This window comes from Mytilus edulis, chromosome 5, assembly GCF_963676685.1.
Source record: "Mytilus edulis chromosome 5, xbMytEdul2.2, whole genome shotgun sequence".
NCBI classification, from domain to species: Eukaryota; Metazoa; Mollusca; class Bivalvia; order Mytilida; family Mytilidae; genus Mytilus; species Mytilus edulis.
The window spans coordinates 63,828,314-63,848,275 of NC_092348.1; the positions used below are offsets into that span (position 1 = coordinate 63,828,314).

Below are 19,962 nucleotides of genomic sequence, written 5' to 3' on the forward strand. Positions count from 1 at the left end.
CTACAATTATCCCATGGGATTTTTAATATCCCATGGGACAAAATAAAATCCTATGGGATTAAAATATATATATATAAATATAAAGTTATGTGTATGTTACAATGAATGCTGTTTGGTAGTAAAATGTTTTAAATGTATACGAGTTTTTTTTATATTTTTTATATATACATATATATAATTTTTTTTAAATTTTGTCACAAACATGTTTTTTATTTGTTTATATGACAATAAATATTATTCTTATTTTGGAATGTATAATAATAATATTTTACAGTCAAAGAATAAAGTCCTTTCACTGAAACAAAATGATGAAATTTCTAAATAAATGAAAAAATATTGTTTTGAAATCTTTGTCTTGTTTATTCTATTATGAAAAATAGAACTGAAAAAATATTTCATATTCTGACTGAATAGTTCACTCTTTTCATGAGGTAAGATTTTCTTTGTTATAGGTTCATTGCAATACTTGTATAGGCAAACAATTTGAATTATATATAACTTTGTGGTGTACATAATAGTATGCTTATAATTGCAAATTTATAATATAAACACTTTTTGTTAAAGTTTTTGCTTTCTTTATTCACAGCTTGCTATGTACAATTATTCAGTCCACTATATAAGAGTGAAGTCAATAAATAATTTCATTCACTAGAATATTCCTGCAATTCTTAGACAAAACATTTCTTCAATCTGTTCTTCAAAGATCTTCCTCTGTACATCTTTATTGAATGGAGAGATTCAAATGAGAAGACAAAGCAAGTTTATTTGGACAACAACATTCTAATATCTTGTTCATTCGTTCCATCTTTCAATTGATAATTACATTGTTGTATTTATATGATCAAGTTCTTGTGCATCAATGATCGTGATGATATGACTCCTTTTTGTTTATAGTCATCATGTTGAAATTTCCTCTTTCAAATAAATGTAGGAAAAAACATGTTCCATTTCAAATTAATAAAAAAGTCGCACTATGGAGAAAAATATCAGCTTTAAGTTTTCCGTTCAGTATTGATCTGTGAATGATGACCATGAAGATCCAGATTTCTGACCTACAAATACAAAAACTCAAAAATTATCAGTGAAGAGATCAATAAAATGGCTATTTTATCATGTTTATGATTAATATGATAAACTTTCATTTAAATATTCAAGTACTAAATTACAGAAATCGCTTAAATTTTATAATAGTTTAGTTAAAGTACAGCTTATTTAAAATTATAATAAAAAATATAGGCCACCGATGAGTTAAATAAGATATTACATTTTTAATGCCAAAAAATGGCTTTTTTGCACCAAAGGGAGATAATTTGGAGCTTTTTCAATGATATATGCATTTTAAAAGTCATCTGGGGCCAAACCGAATTGATTGTTTTGAATGATTTGGTGTACCATATGATAAAGATATAAATAAATTGAGTTATGAAAAAAAAATATTAAAACATTTTTCTGAAATTGTTATACCCTAGAGCCTCCTTAAATGTCATTTGATCTCTATTGGAGAAATGTCTCATTGGAAATCAGACTGCTAAGTGTTTCTTATTTTTATATCAACCCAGCCATATTATACCTGTCTAATATCAGGAGCTTGTACATAGTTCAGTGGTTGATGTTGGTTCATACCCGTCATTTTTATTTTTCATAATTTTTTGTTTTTATAAATTAGTCTGGTATATTTGACGTTTGAATTGATGCTCTGTTTCAAATTTGGTTAGTGTTGACTTTTATAGATTACTATTATAACATGTATAGGGTATGGGTTTTCTCATTACTTACAGGTCATCAATGGCCTCTAATAAGTAATTACAATGCTTACATCCACTAAATTGAACTCTGATGGATAGTTTTCTCTTTCATCATACCACATCTTATTTTAATAAATATTTAATTATTATTCAAGGACAAAATTTTTTATAACAGTGGACTTACCATTTAGGCTTTGTTGACCTCTGTAAATCTTATTTTGTTGATAATTTCTTCTGTTTATAGTTTCCCCTTTATCTTTCATGTTCTTGCCCTACACATAAAAGGGTAAACATCATTTAATGACAAAAATAACTACTACATGTATTACATAATTAGTAGGCAACTGAAAATTTTGTCTTATTTGTATATAACATCAACTTACTCATCATTCTTGCTGTTCAATATCATGAATATTATCATTATTCTATGAATATGAGGTCACAGTAAAATTAACCTTGGCAGGCAGACATCTTTTTTTATATGAGACCTATGCTTAAAAAAATCTAAGGCCAAAATTAAAAATATGTTTGTTTCCCCTCCCCCCACACGGGTCAAAAATAAGCGCCCGGGTCAAAAAATTATTTTCCACAAAAAAATCGAAATTATTTTTTTCCTGAAAATAATTTGTTTCCATTTTTGGAAAGTGCTTGAAAGCAGAAGGATTGATAATCTAAATAAATACACTCAAATTGAGCACAAACAACTGATAAGTGGCCTGGACTGGACAAGTCAAACCATTCATGTGACCATGCTATGACAATCACATCCAGTTAAAAAAAACTAGAGGCTCTCAAGAGCCTGTGTCGCTCACCTGTTAATGTGTTTACTGATGTCGGCCATCTTCGTTGGTAGGCGGGGTCATTAGACACTTTTTTTTTAAATAGATACCCTAGTATTATGATTGTGGCCAAGTTTGGTTAAATTTGGTCAAGTAGTTTTAGAAATGATTTTTATACAAGTTACAAAAATGACGAAAAGTTGTTCAATATTGACTATAAAGGGCAATAACTCCTTAAGGGGTCCTCTAACAATTTTGATCATGCTGACTTATTTGTAGATCTTACTTTGCTGAACATTATTGCTGTCTACAGTTTATCTCTATCTATAATAGTATTCAAGATAATAACCAAAAACTGCAAAATTACCTTAAAATCACCAATTTTAGGGCAGCAACCCAACAACAGGTTGTCCAATTCAACTGAAAATTTGTGAGGGGATATATCTTATTCTGATGGACATTTAAATCTTGACAGATTTGCCCTAAATGTCTTAGTTTCAGAGATATAAAGCAAAACCTGCATTTTACCACTATGTTCTAATTTTAGCCATGTCGGCCATTTTGTTTGGTAGGCTGAGTCATCGGACACATTTTTTAAACTACAAACCACAATGATAATTGTGGCCCAGTTTGGTTAAATTTGGCAAAGTAGTTTCAGAGAAGAAGATTTTTAAAAAAGTTACAAAAAATTATGAAAAGTTGTTAAAAATTGACTATAAAGGGCAATAACTCCTTATTAGGGGTCGACTGACAATTTTAATCATGTTGACTTATTTGTAGGTCTTACTTTGTTGAACATTATTGCTTTTACAGTTTATCTCTATCTATAATAGTATTCAAGATAATAACCAAAAACTGCAAAATTTCCTTAAAATAACCATTTCACAGGCAGCAACCCATCAACAGGTTGTCCGAATCGTCTGAAAATTTCAGGGCAGATAGATCTTGACCTGATCAACAATTTTACCCCATGTCAGATTTGCTCTAAATGCTTTGGTTTTTGAGTTATAAGCCAAAAACTGCATTTTACCCCTATGTTCTATTTTTAGCCATGGTGGCCATCTTTGTTGGTTTGACAGGTCACGCCACACATTTTTTAAACTAGATACCCCAAGGATGATTGTGGCCAAGTTTGGTAGAATTTGGCCAAGTAGTTTCAGAGGAGAAGATTTTTGTAAAAGTTTACAGACGACGGACGCAGGACGACAGACGACGAACGCCAAGTGATGAGAAAAGCTCACTTGACCTTTCAGGTCAGGTGAGCTAAAAAAAACCTGCCTTCCTGGTCTGTTTACAAAGGGTAGACCCGGGGAGGGGAAACAGACATTCTTTTAAATGTGGCCTGATAAAATGACAAAACCAAGAAAACTTATCATTGACCAAAGAACAATAAAATGCGGTCATGGTTTATATATGAATCTGCCATTCAGACATGCACACCTTACAATTGTTTCATATCTACCAAATATAATCTACCTGTAACTTTAAACATATGATAAACTGACAAAACAATGCAGTGTTTCATTGACCAATGAACCATGCATGAAAATGAGGTCAAGTTCATATAAAATATGACAGACAGCTAAGTGCATCTTACAATTATTTCATTCACTAAATAAAGGGGCCTTATTAATTACAGTATCCGGAAAATTGACCAAACCACAAAAACTAAATATTTTCAAAGTTCCTTATACCCTGCCAATTTGTTATGGTTGTGCCTGTTCCAAGTCAGGATCCGATAATTCAGTGATCGTCGTTTGTTTATGTGTAACATATCTGTTTTTCAATTTTTTTGTACATAAATTAGGTTGTTAGTTTTCAACTTTCAACTTGGCTATCATGTGTAAAATCATACAAGTGTTGGGAAAACAGGAAGTTGTCGAGTGATGAATCTGAAAATGCATCACACGGTATAGCTGACTTATTTAACCCTGAAACCAAATTTCAGAAATCCTTTTATTGTAGTTCCTAAGGAAAATGGGACGAAAAATATTCATCGGACGGACTGACTGACGCACGCAAGGATGGATGGACAGACAGGGGTAAAACAGTATACCACCCCTTTTTTAAAGTGGGGGCATAATTTTAATACGGGGCTATAAAAACCCATGCAAGATGTCAAAACAAAAAGAAGTAACCTAATTCTTACTTGTTAGGGGCTATTTATTTATTGTCGGTTATACATATAACAATACAACATATTAAAGGTCTGTAGAGCTTTTATCCGACACACATATATATGACAAGCACAATACATTTGTACATGAAACATAAAGCTCATCACTGAGATAGTAGTCTCAGATAGAGGGAGGCGGGGTCAACCAAACTCCCCTATTCAATCTGAATGCAGGACAGAAAGTCACAGTCAAAAAGTCACACACTGTCACAGGACAAAAAGTCACAATTTAGTTTTGAGATTATTTTTCTTTGAACAAGAAAACACTCTTTTTGTATTTTTCTTGAAGTTTTATACATGAACATGATGTAGCAACTTTAAATTAAAATTTATTAAAAACAAATAAATCAGTGCATTAGGTTTGCGCACATTACCATTACATTTGCGCACAAAAATCATTACGTTTGTGTGCAGGTTTTGATTACATTTGCACGCATTTTTTAACATGTAAATATAAAAAAAAAGATATAGTATGATTGCCTTTTACAGCTGACTATGCGGTATGGGCTTTACCTCGGGCTTTGCTCATTGTTGAAGGCTGTTTGGTGACCTATGGTTGTTAATGTCTGTGTCATTTTGGTCTCTTGTGGACAGTTGTCTCATTGGCAATCATACCATACCTTCTTTATATTGGCTTATGGTTGAAGGCCGTAAAGACCTCTAGTTGTTAATGTCTGTGTCATTTTGGTCTCTTGTGGACAGTTGTCTCATTGGCAATCATACCACATCTTCTTTTTTATATTATGAACAATTTCCTAAAATTAAAAATGAATATATGTAATAAAAAGAAGATATTTCAAAATCTTTTTTCATTTATATTCAATCAATTGTCAACAAATTGTTTGTGACTTTTTGTCCTATTAACTTTGTTACTTTATGCCTGAGTTTGACATGTGTTTGACTTTTTGTCCTGTGACTTTTTGTCGGAATGTCCTGTGACTTTCTGTTTTTGCAGAAGTCCAGGGAGTGTTAAAAAATCACATGTGCAAGTTGAGAGTCAACACTTACACAGGGACTACACAATACTTTTTCAGAATGTCAGCAAAAAAGAATCACTGGTGACAGGGGAGTGTAACCGATGAATTGATCCTGAATCAGATAAGATTTTCCCGGTACGTCTAAACACCGCTCAGGAGGACCTCCTGGGTGCACACATGCAGGGCATACAAAGTGCACTCATGGCAGACCCTATATAGTCGCCGTCGTATCTGCACACATGATGGATGTATATATTCGTTATAGATCGTCATACACTTCTCATTTTAGAGTTAAATTTGCAAGCAACCTCTTACGATTCTAAAATAATAATGCTATAAAAATATATTATTTCCCCCAATTTTCGCAATTTTTTGGCCATATAAAATATTTAGGCGACTGTGCTTTTAGTGAATATAAACGATGACGAGGCCTCACGAATAAATTTAAATATGAAATATACTGGAACATCGATTAGCATAGATCGAGCAGCAGAGTAAACTTCCACACCATGATAAATCTCGAAGTTATTTACGCCGGATAATATAGACTGTGCTCCTGAATAAAGTTGTCAAATACATTAATTTGTGTTTTTTACTTCTACAAGAAATTTGATTCAAATGCTAATTACGCACCATTTGCTGAGCAGAGAATCATTCTAAGCCAGGAACCGTCTATACTAACTGATAACAGTAAGAATAGAAAGTCTCTGTAAAAAGGCAGTCAATACTAACAGAACTGTATTAACTTAATGATACATGACATACATGTACATCAAGTTCCAGCACCTCACCAAGCACCCTTGCCTTGCATACTGAGATGGCAAACTGGTGTGTGTCAGTATTTTAATATAAAACTGCGTAGGTTCATATCGTTTGATTCAACGTTTGTTTGGTTATTTTTTAAGGATCGTTGTAAAATTATATCTAAATCTTTATTAAAATACGATTTTAAATTGTTCAATTCTTTCTATTTCATAATTTTGTCAAAGTCTACTTTTTAAAGTTTTAAATTTTACAGAAAAATGAATATTCCAATTTGATTTGAAGAAAATCTTTTTGAACTGTCATGACATGGTGTTTCAAAGCTGATTACAGGTAACTATAACATACAGTAATTTTCCATTACGACAGTGCGTGTATTCTCGGGTGTGTATAACGTATAGTTTTCTAGAGAACATCCTGTCTACGTGTAATACAGATTGATGACATTATACAACATTTCTTTGGTTAAATGTGATAAGGTATCTGTGTCCATTCCCTATTTCAACACCACTAATTTTTCGAAGAAAAAAAAAAAAGAAAAAAAAATTATATGAAATTAAGAAGAAAAGTAGCAAATATAAACTTCAGTAATTGCGCATTGAGTAAACATAATTCCAATATTGCATGAACAAATCCGTGAGAAAACGTATATACATGTATGAATAAAGATGTGTTTTAAAAGACCTATTGGCATTATTTCACACTAGGACCTAAGATAACTAGAACTAAGCAATGGTTGATCCAGAAATTTTCATAAGTGGGGACTCATTGTCTGCCTTAGAGGGGTCACGTCCAGTCATGCTTCCGTGATTCCCTATATAATCTACCATTTGTTTCCCAAGATTTAGGAGGGGGGCTGGTACACACATATATATATAAATATACCTCTGCGGCGGAGCCAGCCATTTGAAAAGAAGGGGGTCTCAACCCAGGACAAAAGGGGGAGGGGGTGGTTCCAACCATATGTCCCCATTCAAATACATTGATCGTTCAAAAAAAGGGGTGGTTCCAACCCCCGAAACCCTCCCCCTGGATCCGCCACTGATACCTAGTATGCATATAATTAAGAACAGCTTTGAATATATGCATATAAAATAATGGTACGTTTAAAAACCGTTCCGGATCTCCTGGTTACACACAGGACATTAAGTAACTTAGGACATGTATATATAATAGTAAGAGTTCAGGGTATACATTCGATAACTAACATATTTTATAATTTTGTAATTTTTGTTTTGATAAAATCAGAGACATATATAATACATGTATTGAGACATATATAATACATGTATTGAGACATATATAATACATGTATTGAGACATATATAATACATGTATTGAGACATATATAATACATGTATTGAGACATATATAATACATGTATTGAGACATATATAATACATGTATTGAGACATATATAATACATGTGTCTCTGAAAAAATCAAACCATCTTTAAAAAGAAGTTATTTCAGTTTGAATCGACTGTCTTTTGCATTAGAATTCCAAAACGTTAATGTTATTTACAAATGCCAAAACCTGCAAGAAAGAAACATTTATATTCGGTGATTTTTACACTAAACGTTTTCGTAATTTGTTTTAAAAATATTAAAAAGTACATGTACATCGTTTTTTCAAGATTTGTATAGTAACTGGTTTAATTAAGTCCCCTTGATGAAATTTAAATTGCGAGACGCTAATTAATAAACTATGATCTATCTATCGGCATGCGTCGTTATTTGGGATACGTCACGGATGACCGATGGTCATATTCAATACGATATACCAATCATCATTTGAATTTGGGCAATTGATCTTTAATAATTAGGACTAATTGGTGATGGCAGAGAATAAGTCGCTGGTGATGGTTAAAAACATATAGAAGTAAACTTTGCAAAAAAAAAGGTTTCCTCGGAAAAAATTATGAAAATATATGAATATGCTAAATAATTTTTTTTCCCGAAATAATAATTAAAGACGTTTAGAAATAACAAATTTTCACAGTTGGGAAATTTTCAATTCAAGTTATTTCATTTTGAAAACGTTGAAAAATATAGATCTTATTATATGTTAAATGTGGGCCGCTTGGAGATCAACTTGTGAAACCCTGCATAATTAGGGTTTGTCTACTTTCGTCTTTTTATATTACCAAACATTCTATAATCAAGGATTTGTACAAGGCCTTGTTATAATGAATATTATCGCCAATATCACCATAATTAAATAAAGAACAGATACAATATTCGCCTAAAGAGTTTGCCATCTAACAATTCAAAATGAAATGTTGAGTCGAAACTGAGGTACCAAATCTATAAAAAGAATCACTATTTTAGTCGAAATTAAACTGTATATAATATTCTTTTTTTCAAAACTCCTGAAATAATTTAACATTAACTATAGAGAGCTTACATATGCAAATCTGTTTAAAAGTATGTGAGCGTAAATAAAATTTGTTTATTACCCCCCCCCCCCCCCTTTTCCTTCTATAAAATTTAATTGTAAACGATTTTCGTTCTGAATTTGTGTTTGCTCATTAACTGGGGTTCATGCTGTCAAAAAAAAAAATGTCTCCTTGTGTAAAAGTTATTGATAAGAAAAAATTGAAGCTTCCAGAAGAATAACGGTACGTCTAAACACCGCTTGAAGGACCTCCTGATTGCACTCATGACATACGAAGTGCACTCAGGACCCTTTATAGTCATCGCACACAGGATGGATGCATATATTCTTTATACGCTTCTTATTTTAGAGTTAAATTTGGTAGAATTTGTAATTCTTAGAAAATAATAAGGGCACGTGTCACTGATTACACAACTACTGAGCCATGAATTATCCAATCAACAAAATTAATTGGATTATCTTTATTGTTGTTTTATACATTGTGTTGTTAGTACAGTGTGGAAAGTAATATTGTGACGTCTAGAATGAATATCACGATGTTTTAAGATTTTCGTCTTTTATTAAAATTTCGTTCCATAAATTTTTAAGTTTTATTCTTAATTTTATTATCATGTCCTGGACCAGTAATTAATTCTTTGCACGAGTTTGAAAAGGGAAATAATTATAAATGTTCATACTTTAAAAGAATTTATATTAATTAAAGTTTTGTATATGGAATCCGTTCTAAACGGTAAAACTTAAAGCCGTACTTTTCAAACAATAAAACTCATATACATGTAGTTAGATGTTATTTCTCATTTTTATCGAACTTGTCCAGGAATTTTATTTTTGAGTTATACGAATATTTTAAGAAATCAGTTTTTATTAAGTTTTTTTTCTCTAATTAAAGTCGTTTTGTCCAGTTTCACAAGCCTGAAACGAATTTCAATGCGAAAATAAATTCTGAAAATGAACTTGTCTCCGTTTTCGTCTCCGTTTTTTGAAAATTATGATATTTTGGGTATAATTATTTCTAAAAAATATGTAAGTTAGATTGTAGTAGCGAGAAATTTTAAAAAAGAAGATGTGGTATGATTGCCAATGAGACAACTATCCACAAAAGACCAAAATGACACAAACATTAACAAAGAAAGACTATTTCGAAGACAGTTTATTGACACGAAATCCGTTCAAACCACGACTAAGTCTTCGTGCACAGATTTCCGTTAAGGTTAAACTGAATATTGTACATAATTGTCTTCTCTTGTATAATGGTTTGTTGAGAATAAAGATATACAAATGTAATAAAATTTGATATTCAGTCAACATTGTGTTTGTTTAAAAACTTGATTTAGAGAGAGAGATAGAGAAAAGAATCACACTGAAAAAACAAAAATCGAACTTGTTACAGAAAAAAAAACGCAACTATAAAATAATTTTCTTTATTCGTGAACTGCAAAACACAACAAATTAATTTACCCGCCATCATGAAAAATAAACTGAAAAAGCACATCGAATGAGATATATGTTTTATTTTTTCTATATGCAAATTCATGTTAAAGGTAAAACTGAACTAAACAATACAATTCCTAAAAAACAATAAAGATAATCCAATCAATTTTGTTGATTGGATAATTCATGGCTCAGTAGTTGTGTAATCAGTGACACGTGCCCTCATTATTTTATAAGAATTAACATATCTATCTAAGTTCGATTCAGGCGCGGATCCAGAGGGGGGAGGGGGGTTCCGGGGGGGGGGTGGAACCCCCCTTTTTTTGGCCGATCAATGCATTTGAATGGGGACATGTAGTTGAACCCCCCCTTTTTTTGCCCTGGGTTAGGACCCCCCCCCCCCCCTTTTTAAAATGGCTGGATCCGCCCCTGCGATTCAACTTCTACCAAAATTTAACTCTAAAATAAGAAGCGTATAACGAATATAAACATCCATCATGTGTGCAGATATGATTACGGTAATGGGTCCTGAGTGCACTTTGTATGTCCTGAGTGCACTCAGGAGGTCCTGAGCGGTTGTTTAGACGTACCCGAAGAATAAATCATTTCCTGAACCTAAAATACATTTATCTGTAATTAAAGAAAATTCGCCTAAAAACATTCTCTCATATATTTAAACAATTAATTGTAAACTAATTAATTCAACGTCGGACTTTCTGTCTGTTTACTAATACTTTTCTTGTTCAGTTTAGTTTATACCCATAATAGATGAACGGAAATAAGTACTTTTTAGGAAAATTTACAATTAGATGAACGGAATTAAGTACTTTTTAGGAAAATTTACAACTCAAATTTTCAAAAACAAAATTCTACACTTTTTACCTGGATGTTTTTCTCTGTCTCGAAGCCGCAACCTTTGACCCCGTATCAAACGTAGCGACCAACACCTCACATGACGTATTCTCGATGTTGAGGTATTGACAATATACAATCACATTTATCAATCACATTTATCAATATACAGCAAGTAAGTAATTTGGTGTTGAATGCCAGTAGATCAGAATTTGTTAATTGAACTTTACCTGTTTAAGGGGCACTAGCTGCCAAATTCATGTTCTTCATCGATTTTAATAAAATTCACATAACGTGTATATAGTGTTGAATTGTTTATTAAAATGTTGCGCACAATATTGGCTGATATGCATAAAACCATTATATTTCATGACACTGCATGAAAAAGAAATTGACTTATCGCATAATACCAGAACCAGAGACATATATATTGTATCTAATATCTCTGCCAGAACTAAAAAATAAACTACAGTAAGTCCACATACACATAAGAGGGTATGGATGTGAATTAACAGAATAAAGAACAAAGGACAAAGAAAAAAAAGGAATAAAGAATAGTGAAAGAAAGAGAATAATGGAAAAAAGTGTAAGTTATTAAAAATATAACTAAAACAAGAATGTGTCCCCAGTACACGGATGCCCCACTCGCACTATCATTTTCTATGTTCAGTGGACCGTGAAATTGGGGTAAGAACTCTAATTTGACATTAAAATTAGAAAGATCATACCATAAGGAACATATATACTAAGTTTCAGGTTGATTGGACTTCAACTTCATCAAAAACTACCTCGACCAAAAACTTTAACCTGAAACAGGACGAACGAACGGACGAACGAACGGAGGCACAGACCAGAAAACATAATGCCCCTCTACTATCGTAGGTGGGGCATAAAAAGAAGACAGAAAAAAAGACACCCCTCCGAGACGAGCCTTACATGCACTGTTATTACCCAGGCGGCTCATTTTATTTTGGCTTAGAAATAAACATAATTGACAAGTTTCCTTCCCCTGCATTCTCGATCCCACATGTAAATAGCACGGTGATTTCAAAAAGACATTGATACATCATTACAACACTTGCCGTCAGTATTTGAATATATTGATTAAGAAGGTATAGAAGATTAATGCACGCACACTATTATCCACCACTGGCCTAAATAGTTAGTCCGCAAACAACGAGGGTCATAAAAACCCAGCACTTTGAACACAGCCACCGGCATGGTGTGAATCTGAAAGCTTCCCACTATCCATTTCTACCCATAGAAAACTTTTGCCTTTCATTTATCAAAAATGAAATATGTTGATATTAATGGTATATAAGAATTATTGGGGAATTCAAACCATTCCTATTGTAAGTGATAAAACTAAATTTATATCAGGGTGATTGAAATGAGGAAAAAAAAGGGGGAATCAGGAGTTCAGGGCCCCCTGTTTGGGAAAAGAATTGGTTGATTATATATGGAATCACTGAGTCATGGCAGGAGCAGGCCCCTCTTAGGCAGTCGGTGGGCCCCACTTATGAAAAATTCTGGATCCACCACTGTGGTCATGGTGGTCTTCAGTTGTATTATCTTTTAAAAAAAGAATTACACCTGTATAGTGTATATTCTTTAGTGTAAATCAAGGGAAAATACTGTGAACTATCTGTGCATTGGGGATTATTAAAAGGTATTTCGGGGGGAAGAAAGAAGGGAGGGTGAGTCCATGGGAGGTAATCCCCACCCCTTTCAATTTGAGAATATGCTATTATCTTGTAAACGGTCCAGATCCCCATCCCTAAACCATATATTTTCTTGAATGGGACGATAAAACAAATCAAATGAAATTAAAAGGAGGTCTTTGGGGGTTACCCCACTCTGTTCAATTTGAGAATGTGCTATTATCTTGTGAACGATCCAGATCCCCACCCCTAAACCATATATATTCTTGTCGGGGACAATAAAATTAATAATGAAATAAAATAAAAGTGAAGTCCCACCCCCTCTAGTTTGAAAACTTGTAAACGGTCAAGATCCCCACCCCTAAACCATATTTATATATTCTTGTATAGAACAATAAAACAAATCAAAGGAAATATAGGGAGAGTCCATGGGGTTCACCCCCACCCCCACATGTTTGAGAAACTTTTAAATGGTTGAGATCCCCTGTCATCCAGTGGTTAGGTGAAAAAATTTCAGGATCCCTGATCCCCACCGTCAAACCATATATATTCTTGTATGAGACAATAAAACAAATCAAATGAATATAGGATCATCCCCTTTGTCTTGGGTTGGGAACCCCCCTTTTTAAAATGGCTGGATCCGCCCCGGCATACCATCTAGCTAGCTATAAAGGCTTTAAAAATATGAAATCAAACAAGGAAATTAACAGTGTAGGCAACTGTTTTGAATTTAAAAAAAAGTCTTTTACATATACATGATATATATAACAATGTTAAATTTTTTGTGCATTTATTTTTGCTTATCGTATTTTCAATAATAGACAAAATTGCATGATTGAATATTGTAATTTAAGAAAAATCAGCATACATGATATAAAATGGGAAGTGGAAACTGGGAATTTGACAAAGAGACAACAACCCAATCAAAGAGCAGACAACGGCCGAAGGTCACCTATGGGTCTTCAATGCAGTGAGAAAAATTCGGCACTGGTCTTCAGCTCATAAATATGTATCAGAAATGAAAACGAGATACAGCTTTCAGTTGTATTAATAAAAACCTCACAATAAGTTCTGAATATCAGAATATATACAGTATTGCAAGATTCTCTCAAAATGTACACATAGAGCTGAAAAACTGTCAGTGACTGTAAAATTAATCATACTTACATTAAAGTCCATGGAGTCCATCTTAATATGCATACTCTCGTACAAAGAAATATAAGTTTGTAATAGACATCAAGTTTTCAAAAATAAGAGTATCTATGCCATTAATTTACGACAAGATCTTAATCAAGTAATAATTTCGGTTTGTTTAAATATTTCGGAGGTTAGTATGACCTCCTCTTTGGTGATGATGTTTTCGTTTTAAAGTTGGGAAAATTGTTTGTACATGTACCAACAAAAATAAAAACACAAATTCAATCTAGAATTATGTTTTTATCATTTTTTTATGTTTAGGTTGTCAGCAAGATGAAAAGGACAAGTATGCAGTTCAAAATTCAAAATATGGATAAGTTGAGGTTCTAGGTCTTACCTTTGCAGATTTTCATATTTTGCATGAATGAATTCAAAAGTTATATGATGGACAGCAGAGAAAGAATAAAACAACTTTTCAATTATCCTGCTCCTGGATAAATGTAAAACATCTTGTTTTTCGGTAAGTTTTATGCTCTGTTTTGATAGTGTTAGTGCATTCATCTTTCCAGTCTTTCCTCTAAATTGTAAGTTTTTGGTGAGTGTTCACCATGAATTTCAGTAAGTAACTTGTGGATTTACATGTATATACTCAAAATTTAGTACTAATATTAATGGGATTTTAGCATGACATCCTGCCAAATGCTTGTTAATCATGTTTATGTTCCAGAACAAACAAGTATTTGGACTGTACGCATACAGTCTGCCCAATTTTAAGAAGTTGGTCAAGTTTATTACAAACAAATGTACAGTACAGATCAACATAACTGAAATCTTTAATAGATTAATACAAAAAGTTTAATTGCAGTTAAAATAAAAACACAGGTTTGGTTGAGCTGGTACCAGACAGTACAAGTATACTTAAATGGTCTGACTGTACACATATGGTGGGACTGTAAGTTCTGGACCATAAAAGTAAGATCCGAATACTGATATGGTCTGGAACATTTATACATGTCTTAAAATTAATATCAAACACATTGGTGTTTTTGAACTTGGTAATAAGTTATTTGATAGAACTATAATGTTTTGGGATATCAAAATCAAAAATATCCCATTTTTACTTTTAATAAAGAAGAAGATTATTGATGTATGTTTAAATGTATATTAAAATGAGACAGCAAGCCAACAACACAAAAAAAAAAAGAGGATAAAACATACATATTTTGTTTGTATCAATGTTATAATTTCCAATATGTTCAAGGTATTTTTTCATTGAAATAAAACACAAATTGAAATCTGTCTGAACTTCAAAAGCTTAAAGAAATATTGTTTCTGTTGTCTGCATTTTGTATAATATATTGCAAATTCTTGTGAATAATGGAATGTTATTATAGTTGTCTAAAGTTTTAACTTTTAACATTGATCTTTATACTGTAAAATTTATAAATTATTGCGTGCATTTATTATTGCGATTCTGTCATTTTAGACTTAAATGCGATTTTAAATTTTACGATTTTGAAAAATCCTGTTTAATCCATATAAAATATTTCATAATACGAGTTTAAATTATTGCGTTTACAACTCCGTTGCATTTTTCGCAATAAAAAAAAACTTGCATTAATTCCGAATTTACAGTATATATATATATTATGTATATAACTTGGGAAAATACCCAAATTTTATAAAGAAGAATAAATTAATTGATTGTTATATGGTATTAGAATAGGAAGATGTGGTATATTGCTAATTTGACAACCCTCCATCAGAGACCAAAGGATGTAGGCCGTTAGCAACTGATGACACTGGACAACCTTTAACAATCAGTAAAATCCATACCGCATAGCTATTTTTATTGAAAATCATATTATTGCTACATGTATGAAAACAATTTTGTATAATCCATTACTTTAGATTTTATTGGTTCTTTTTCAGAAGGATTGAAATTCACCACCTAAAATAAATGGAGAAAACATAGAAACAAGACCAGAATAAATTCAAAGAAAAAAGTTCTTTTAAATTCAAAAAAATATTGAAACCACAATAATGTCAAAGTTCTGTGCTGAATGTCCAAAAAGTGGACTATACCATCAAACAATGCTGGATGATAAGAAACTATTAATGTTTTGTGTTGAGGGATATTGTGAAAAAAATAGCTTTACTTAAATAGCTACTAGTATGTTAAGCCTAACAATAGAGTTTTTATTGATTTCAAATGGCAAATAATTGTGTTTCAAGAAAGTATTCTATAATTCATGAATAAACATATATTGATACTTACATTATCTGCTTTGTTGTTTAAAAGTTTAGTTTTGAACAGTTAAAGAACAATATGCTAAATTAACATTTCCCAAGAAAAAAAGATATTCAATTAAAAAGATTCATCTTTTAATAATTTACTACCAAATAGAATACATTGTAACATACACATTACTGTTTATTTATATCTATATATTTACAATTAGAATCCCATAGGATTTTAATTTGTCCCATGGGATATTAAAAATCCCATGGGATAATAAAAATCCCATGGGATTTTTTTTGTCCCATGGGACAACAAATATCCCATGGGACTACAATAATCCCATGGGACAAAAAAAAATCCCATGGGATTTAACCAAAATCCCATGGGATAATGGTAAATCCCATGGGATTTTGCCCTGTCCCATGGGATATTGAAAATCCCATGTTTTTATAATTCAAATTGCAAAATAAATATGAAAGTAACTGTAGAAAACCAATGAAATTATTGAATCCCATGTAATTCTGCACATTTTGGTTATATACATGATATTGTAGCTCTTGTTTGAGGCGGCGGCGGATTTGCAAATGAGTGTTTTGCAAATTAAAAGTGTCCAGTGTTTTAACCTGATGCGGGACAGACGGACAAACGAATGAACGGATGAACGAACAGATTTACAGACTAAAAACATAATGCCCATACAAAAGGTACAGCTAGCCGTTAATTAATGGCTGACTAACACTAAGTTGCAAATTAATATGCCAGGCAATGAAAATTGTACAGCTCGATTGATGCCTGCCTAATGCCTAGAGGAAAATATTACAGGCAATAAAATAATACAACTAGCTTAGTGGCTGACCAACTCCTAGTACAATGTAGCAAATATGACAGGCACTGAAACTAGAGGCTCCCAAGAGCCTGTATCGCTCACCGGTATTTTCTGATGCTTTGGAAATCATGTAAAATAAGGTTAAAATCATAATCAATAGTATTAGATACAAGATATTATTAGATACTATAATGATATCTAAGATAATAACAAAAAAATTACAAATTTCTTAAAAATCACCAATTCCGCGGCAGCAACCCAACAACGGGTTGTAGGACTCGTCTGAAAATTTAAGGGCAAATAAATCTAAATCTGATAAACATGTTTGCCACCCTTCAGATTTGCTCTAAATGCTTTAGTTTCAGAGATATAAGCCAAAAACTGCATTTTACCCCTATGTTTTATTTTTAGCCATTGTGGCCATCTTGGTTGGCAGGCGGGGTCTTCGGACACATTTTTAAAACTATATACCCTAGTGATGATTGAGGCCAAGTTTGGTTAAATTTGACTGGTAGTTTCAGAGAAGAAGATTTCTGTAAAAGATTACAAAAATTCACGAAAAATTGTTACAAATTGACTATAAAGAGCAATTATTATAGCTCCTTAAGGGGTCGACTGACAACTTTGGTTATATTGACTTATTTGTAGAAACATACCATCATCCATTTTATGCAGTGTACGTCGCAATAAAATGCGAGAAATTAACACAGCATTTGTATGCCCCATTTATGGGCATTATATTTTCTGGTCTGTGCGTCCGTCCGTCTGTTCGTTCGTTCGTCCGTCAGTTCGTCCGTTCGTCCCGCTTCAGGTTAAAGTTTTGGTCAAAGTTTTTGGTCGAGGTAGTTTTTGATGAAGTTGAAGTCAATCAACTTGAAATTTAGTACACATGTTCCTTGTGAAATGATCTTTCTAATTTTTATGCCAAACTAGAGATTTCCCCCAATTTTCACGGTCCACTGAACATGGAAATTGATAGTGCGGATGGGGCATCCGTGTACTGGGGACACATTCTTGTTTATTGTCTATTACAAGAAAGAAAGATTAAGAAGAATCAAAATCTGAGGCGAACATGATTAAAACATTGTTCATGCATACAGCACAAACATATGTTCCACGGGAAAATATAAACCGGTTTATAAGTACTAAAAGAAATAGCGATATTTTGGGGGATCCATTTTTAAAAGGCCTAATCGAAAGACTAAGAGCTGTTTACCCTCATCGCTCATTGTCTTGTACAAATGTATATATATAGTTTTACGCCAATTAGACAGCAAACAAAAAATATAAATGCGTCTGCTTCCAGCTTATGGATTTAGGCTCACGGTATGTTGGCCCTTGGCTTACCCATTTCAAGTGGACTGTTAGAGTCACCGTCTTTATTTGTACAGTCGGGTTATATACTGAAAGCGAACTTGCGCACTTTCAATCAGGAGCTGTATACTTATAAATATTTTTGTACGAGTGATATTGTGATCTCTTCAACATCTAGCATTGAAATATCAGTTTGGTTGGAACATGATAAAATAAATGCCAAATTCATCTAAGGTCAACTTTGCTTACAAAATACTACATGTTGACAGGGTCAGATTAGGTGAACGTTCTTCTGTAACACCAACTTCTCATATCGTACGTGTTATAGACATTTAAACTGTGTGTTCGCCATAGGTTCTAAACGCCTATATAGTAAATAAAAAATACGAATAACTAGCAGAGGACTAAACCTTTTGTGTTAATTTAAATGTTGAATACTTATTTAATCTAAACTTTCTTTCTTTTTCTTCTCGTGCACCTGCATGTACTTTACTCTTTTATCCTATTTATATACACATTGGAAAGCCTATGACAGACTGAGTGATAGCCGATGACATAGATAATAATACTGCATTGACTTGACATATCAACGATATAAGGATGAGGCTTAGAAACGGGGAAATGCGAGGCTGTGCCGAGCTATTTCCTCGTTTCGGGCCGAATCCTTATATCGTTGATATGTCAAGTCAATGCACTATTATTGTCTTTATACTGCAATCTAAAAAAAAATATTTTTAACTGTTGTTTAATGCATTAATGTTATTTATTTGATTTAAATATTGGGGAACATCTCCTTTAAAAAGGCCCCATATCATGCTCGCGGAGAAATATACAACACAATGAAATGTACATTTACCTGTTGAATCCCACACCCAATGGTGAACGAAATCGTTTGAGTATGGACTAAAATATCAACCATATTAAGCATAACACAATGATTTATAGGTTGCAAACAAAAAATATTAACAAATGAAATATGTTTTTCCAATAAATGCAAAAGAAACAAGGTTGATTCGTTCCACGCATCGTTGTATGCATTGGAAACAAGGACAGGTTGAAGAGGTCGTATGAATAATTAAATATTATTTCGGCAACTTCTATTTAAATATTCATGAGAAAAAGTGATATCGGGTCAGTGACTGTATATGACATAAAAATATATGTAGTCAACGCATTTTGACTGCTCAAATAGAACGAGTGCAGTATAAATAGACAATAATAGTGCATTGACTTGACATATCAACGATATAAGGATGAGGCTTAGAAACGGGGAAATGCGAGGCTGTGCCGAGCATTTTCCCCGTTTCGGGCCGAATCCTTATATCGTTGATATGTCAAGTCAATGCACTATTATTGTCTTTATACTGCAATCTAAAAAAACATTTTCAATTGTTGTTTATTGTGTTAATGTTATTTATTTGATTTAAATATTGGGAAAAATCCCCCTTTAAAAAGGCCTCATATCACACAGACGGAGAAATATAAAACACGATGAAATGTACATCATTACCGCAATCAATGATGAACGAATTCGTTGCAGACTAAAATATCATCAATAAACATAAAACATAATGATTTATAGGTTGCAAACAAAAAAATATTAATAAGTGAAATATGTTTTCCCAAAAATTGCAAAAGAAACAAGTTTGAGTCGTTAAACGCA

At 32.5% G+C, this 19,962-nt stretch overlaps 2 long non-coding RNA genes across 2 annotated transcripts; one reads left to right on the forward strand and one right to left on the reverse strand.

Moving 5' to 3' along the window:
* Positions 1 to 336: 336 nt before the first annotated feature.
* On the reverse strand, positions 337 to 5,972 carry LOC139524181 (uncharacterized). The gene is made up of 3 exons (XR_011664749.1): positions 5,709 to 5,972; positions 1,930 to 2,017; positions 337 to 1,052 (listed from the first exon to the last, which is right to left on the reverse strand). It is a non-coding gene; the product is annotated as an uncharacterized lncRNA (long non-coding RNA).
* A 5,492-nt stretch (positions 5,973 to 11,464) lies between these two features.
* On the forward strand, positions 11,465 to 15,926 carry LOC139524182 (uncharacterized). Its single transcript, XR_011664750.1, has 3 exons — positions 11,465 to 12,231; positions 14,239 to 14,437; positions 15,850 to 15,926. It is a non-coding gene; the product is annotated as an uncharacterized lncRNA (long non-coding RNA).
* The last annotated feature ends 4,036 nt before the right edge of the window (positions 15,927 to 19,962 follow it).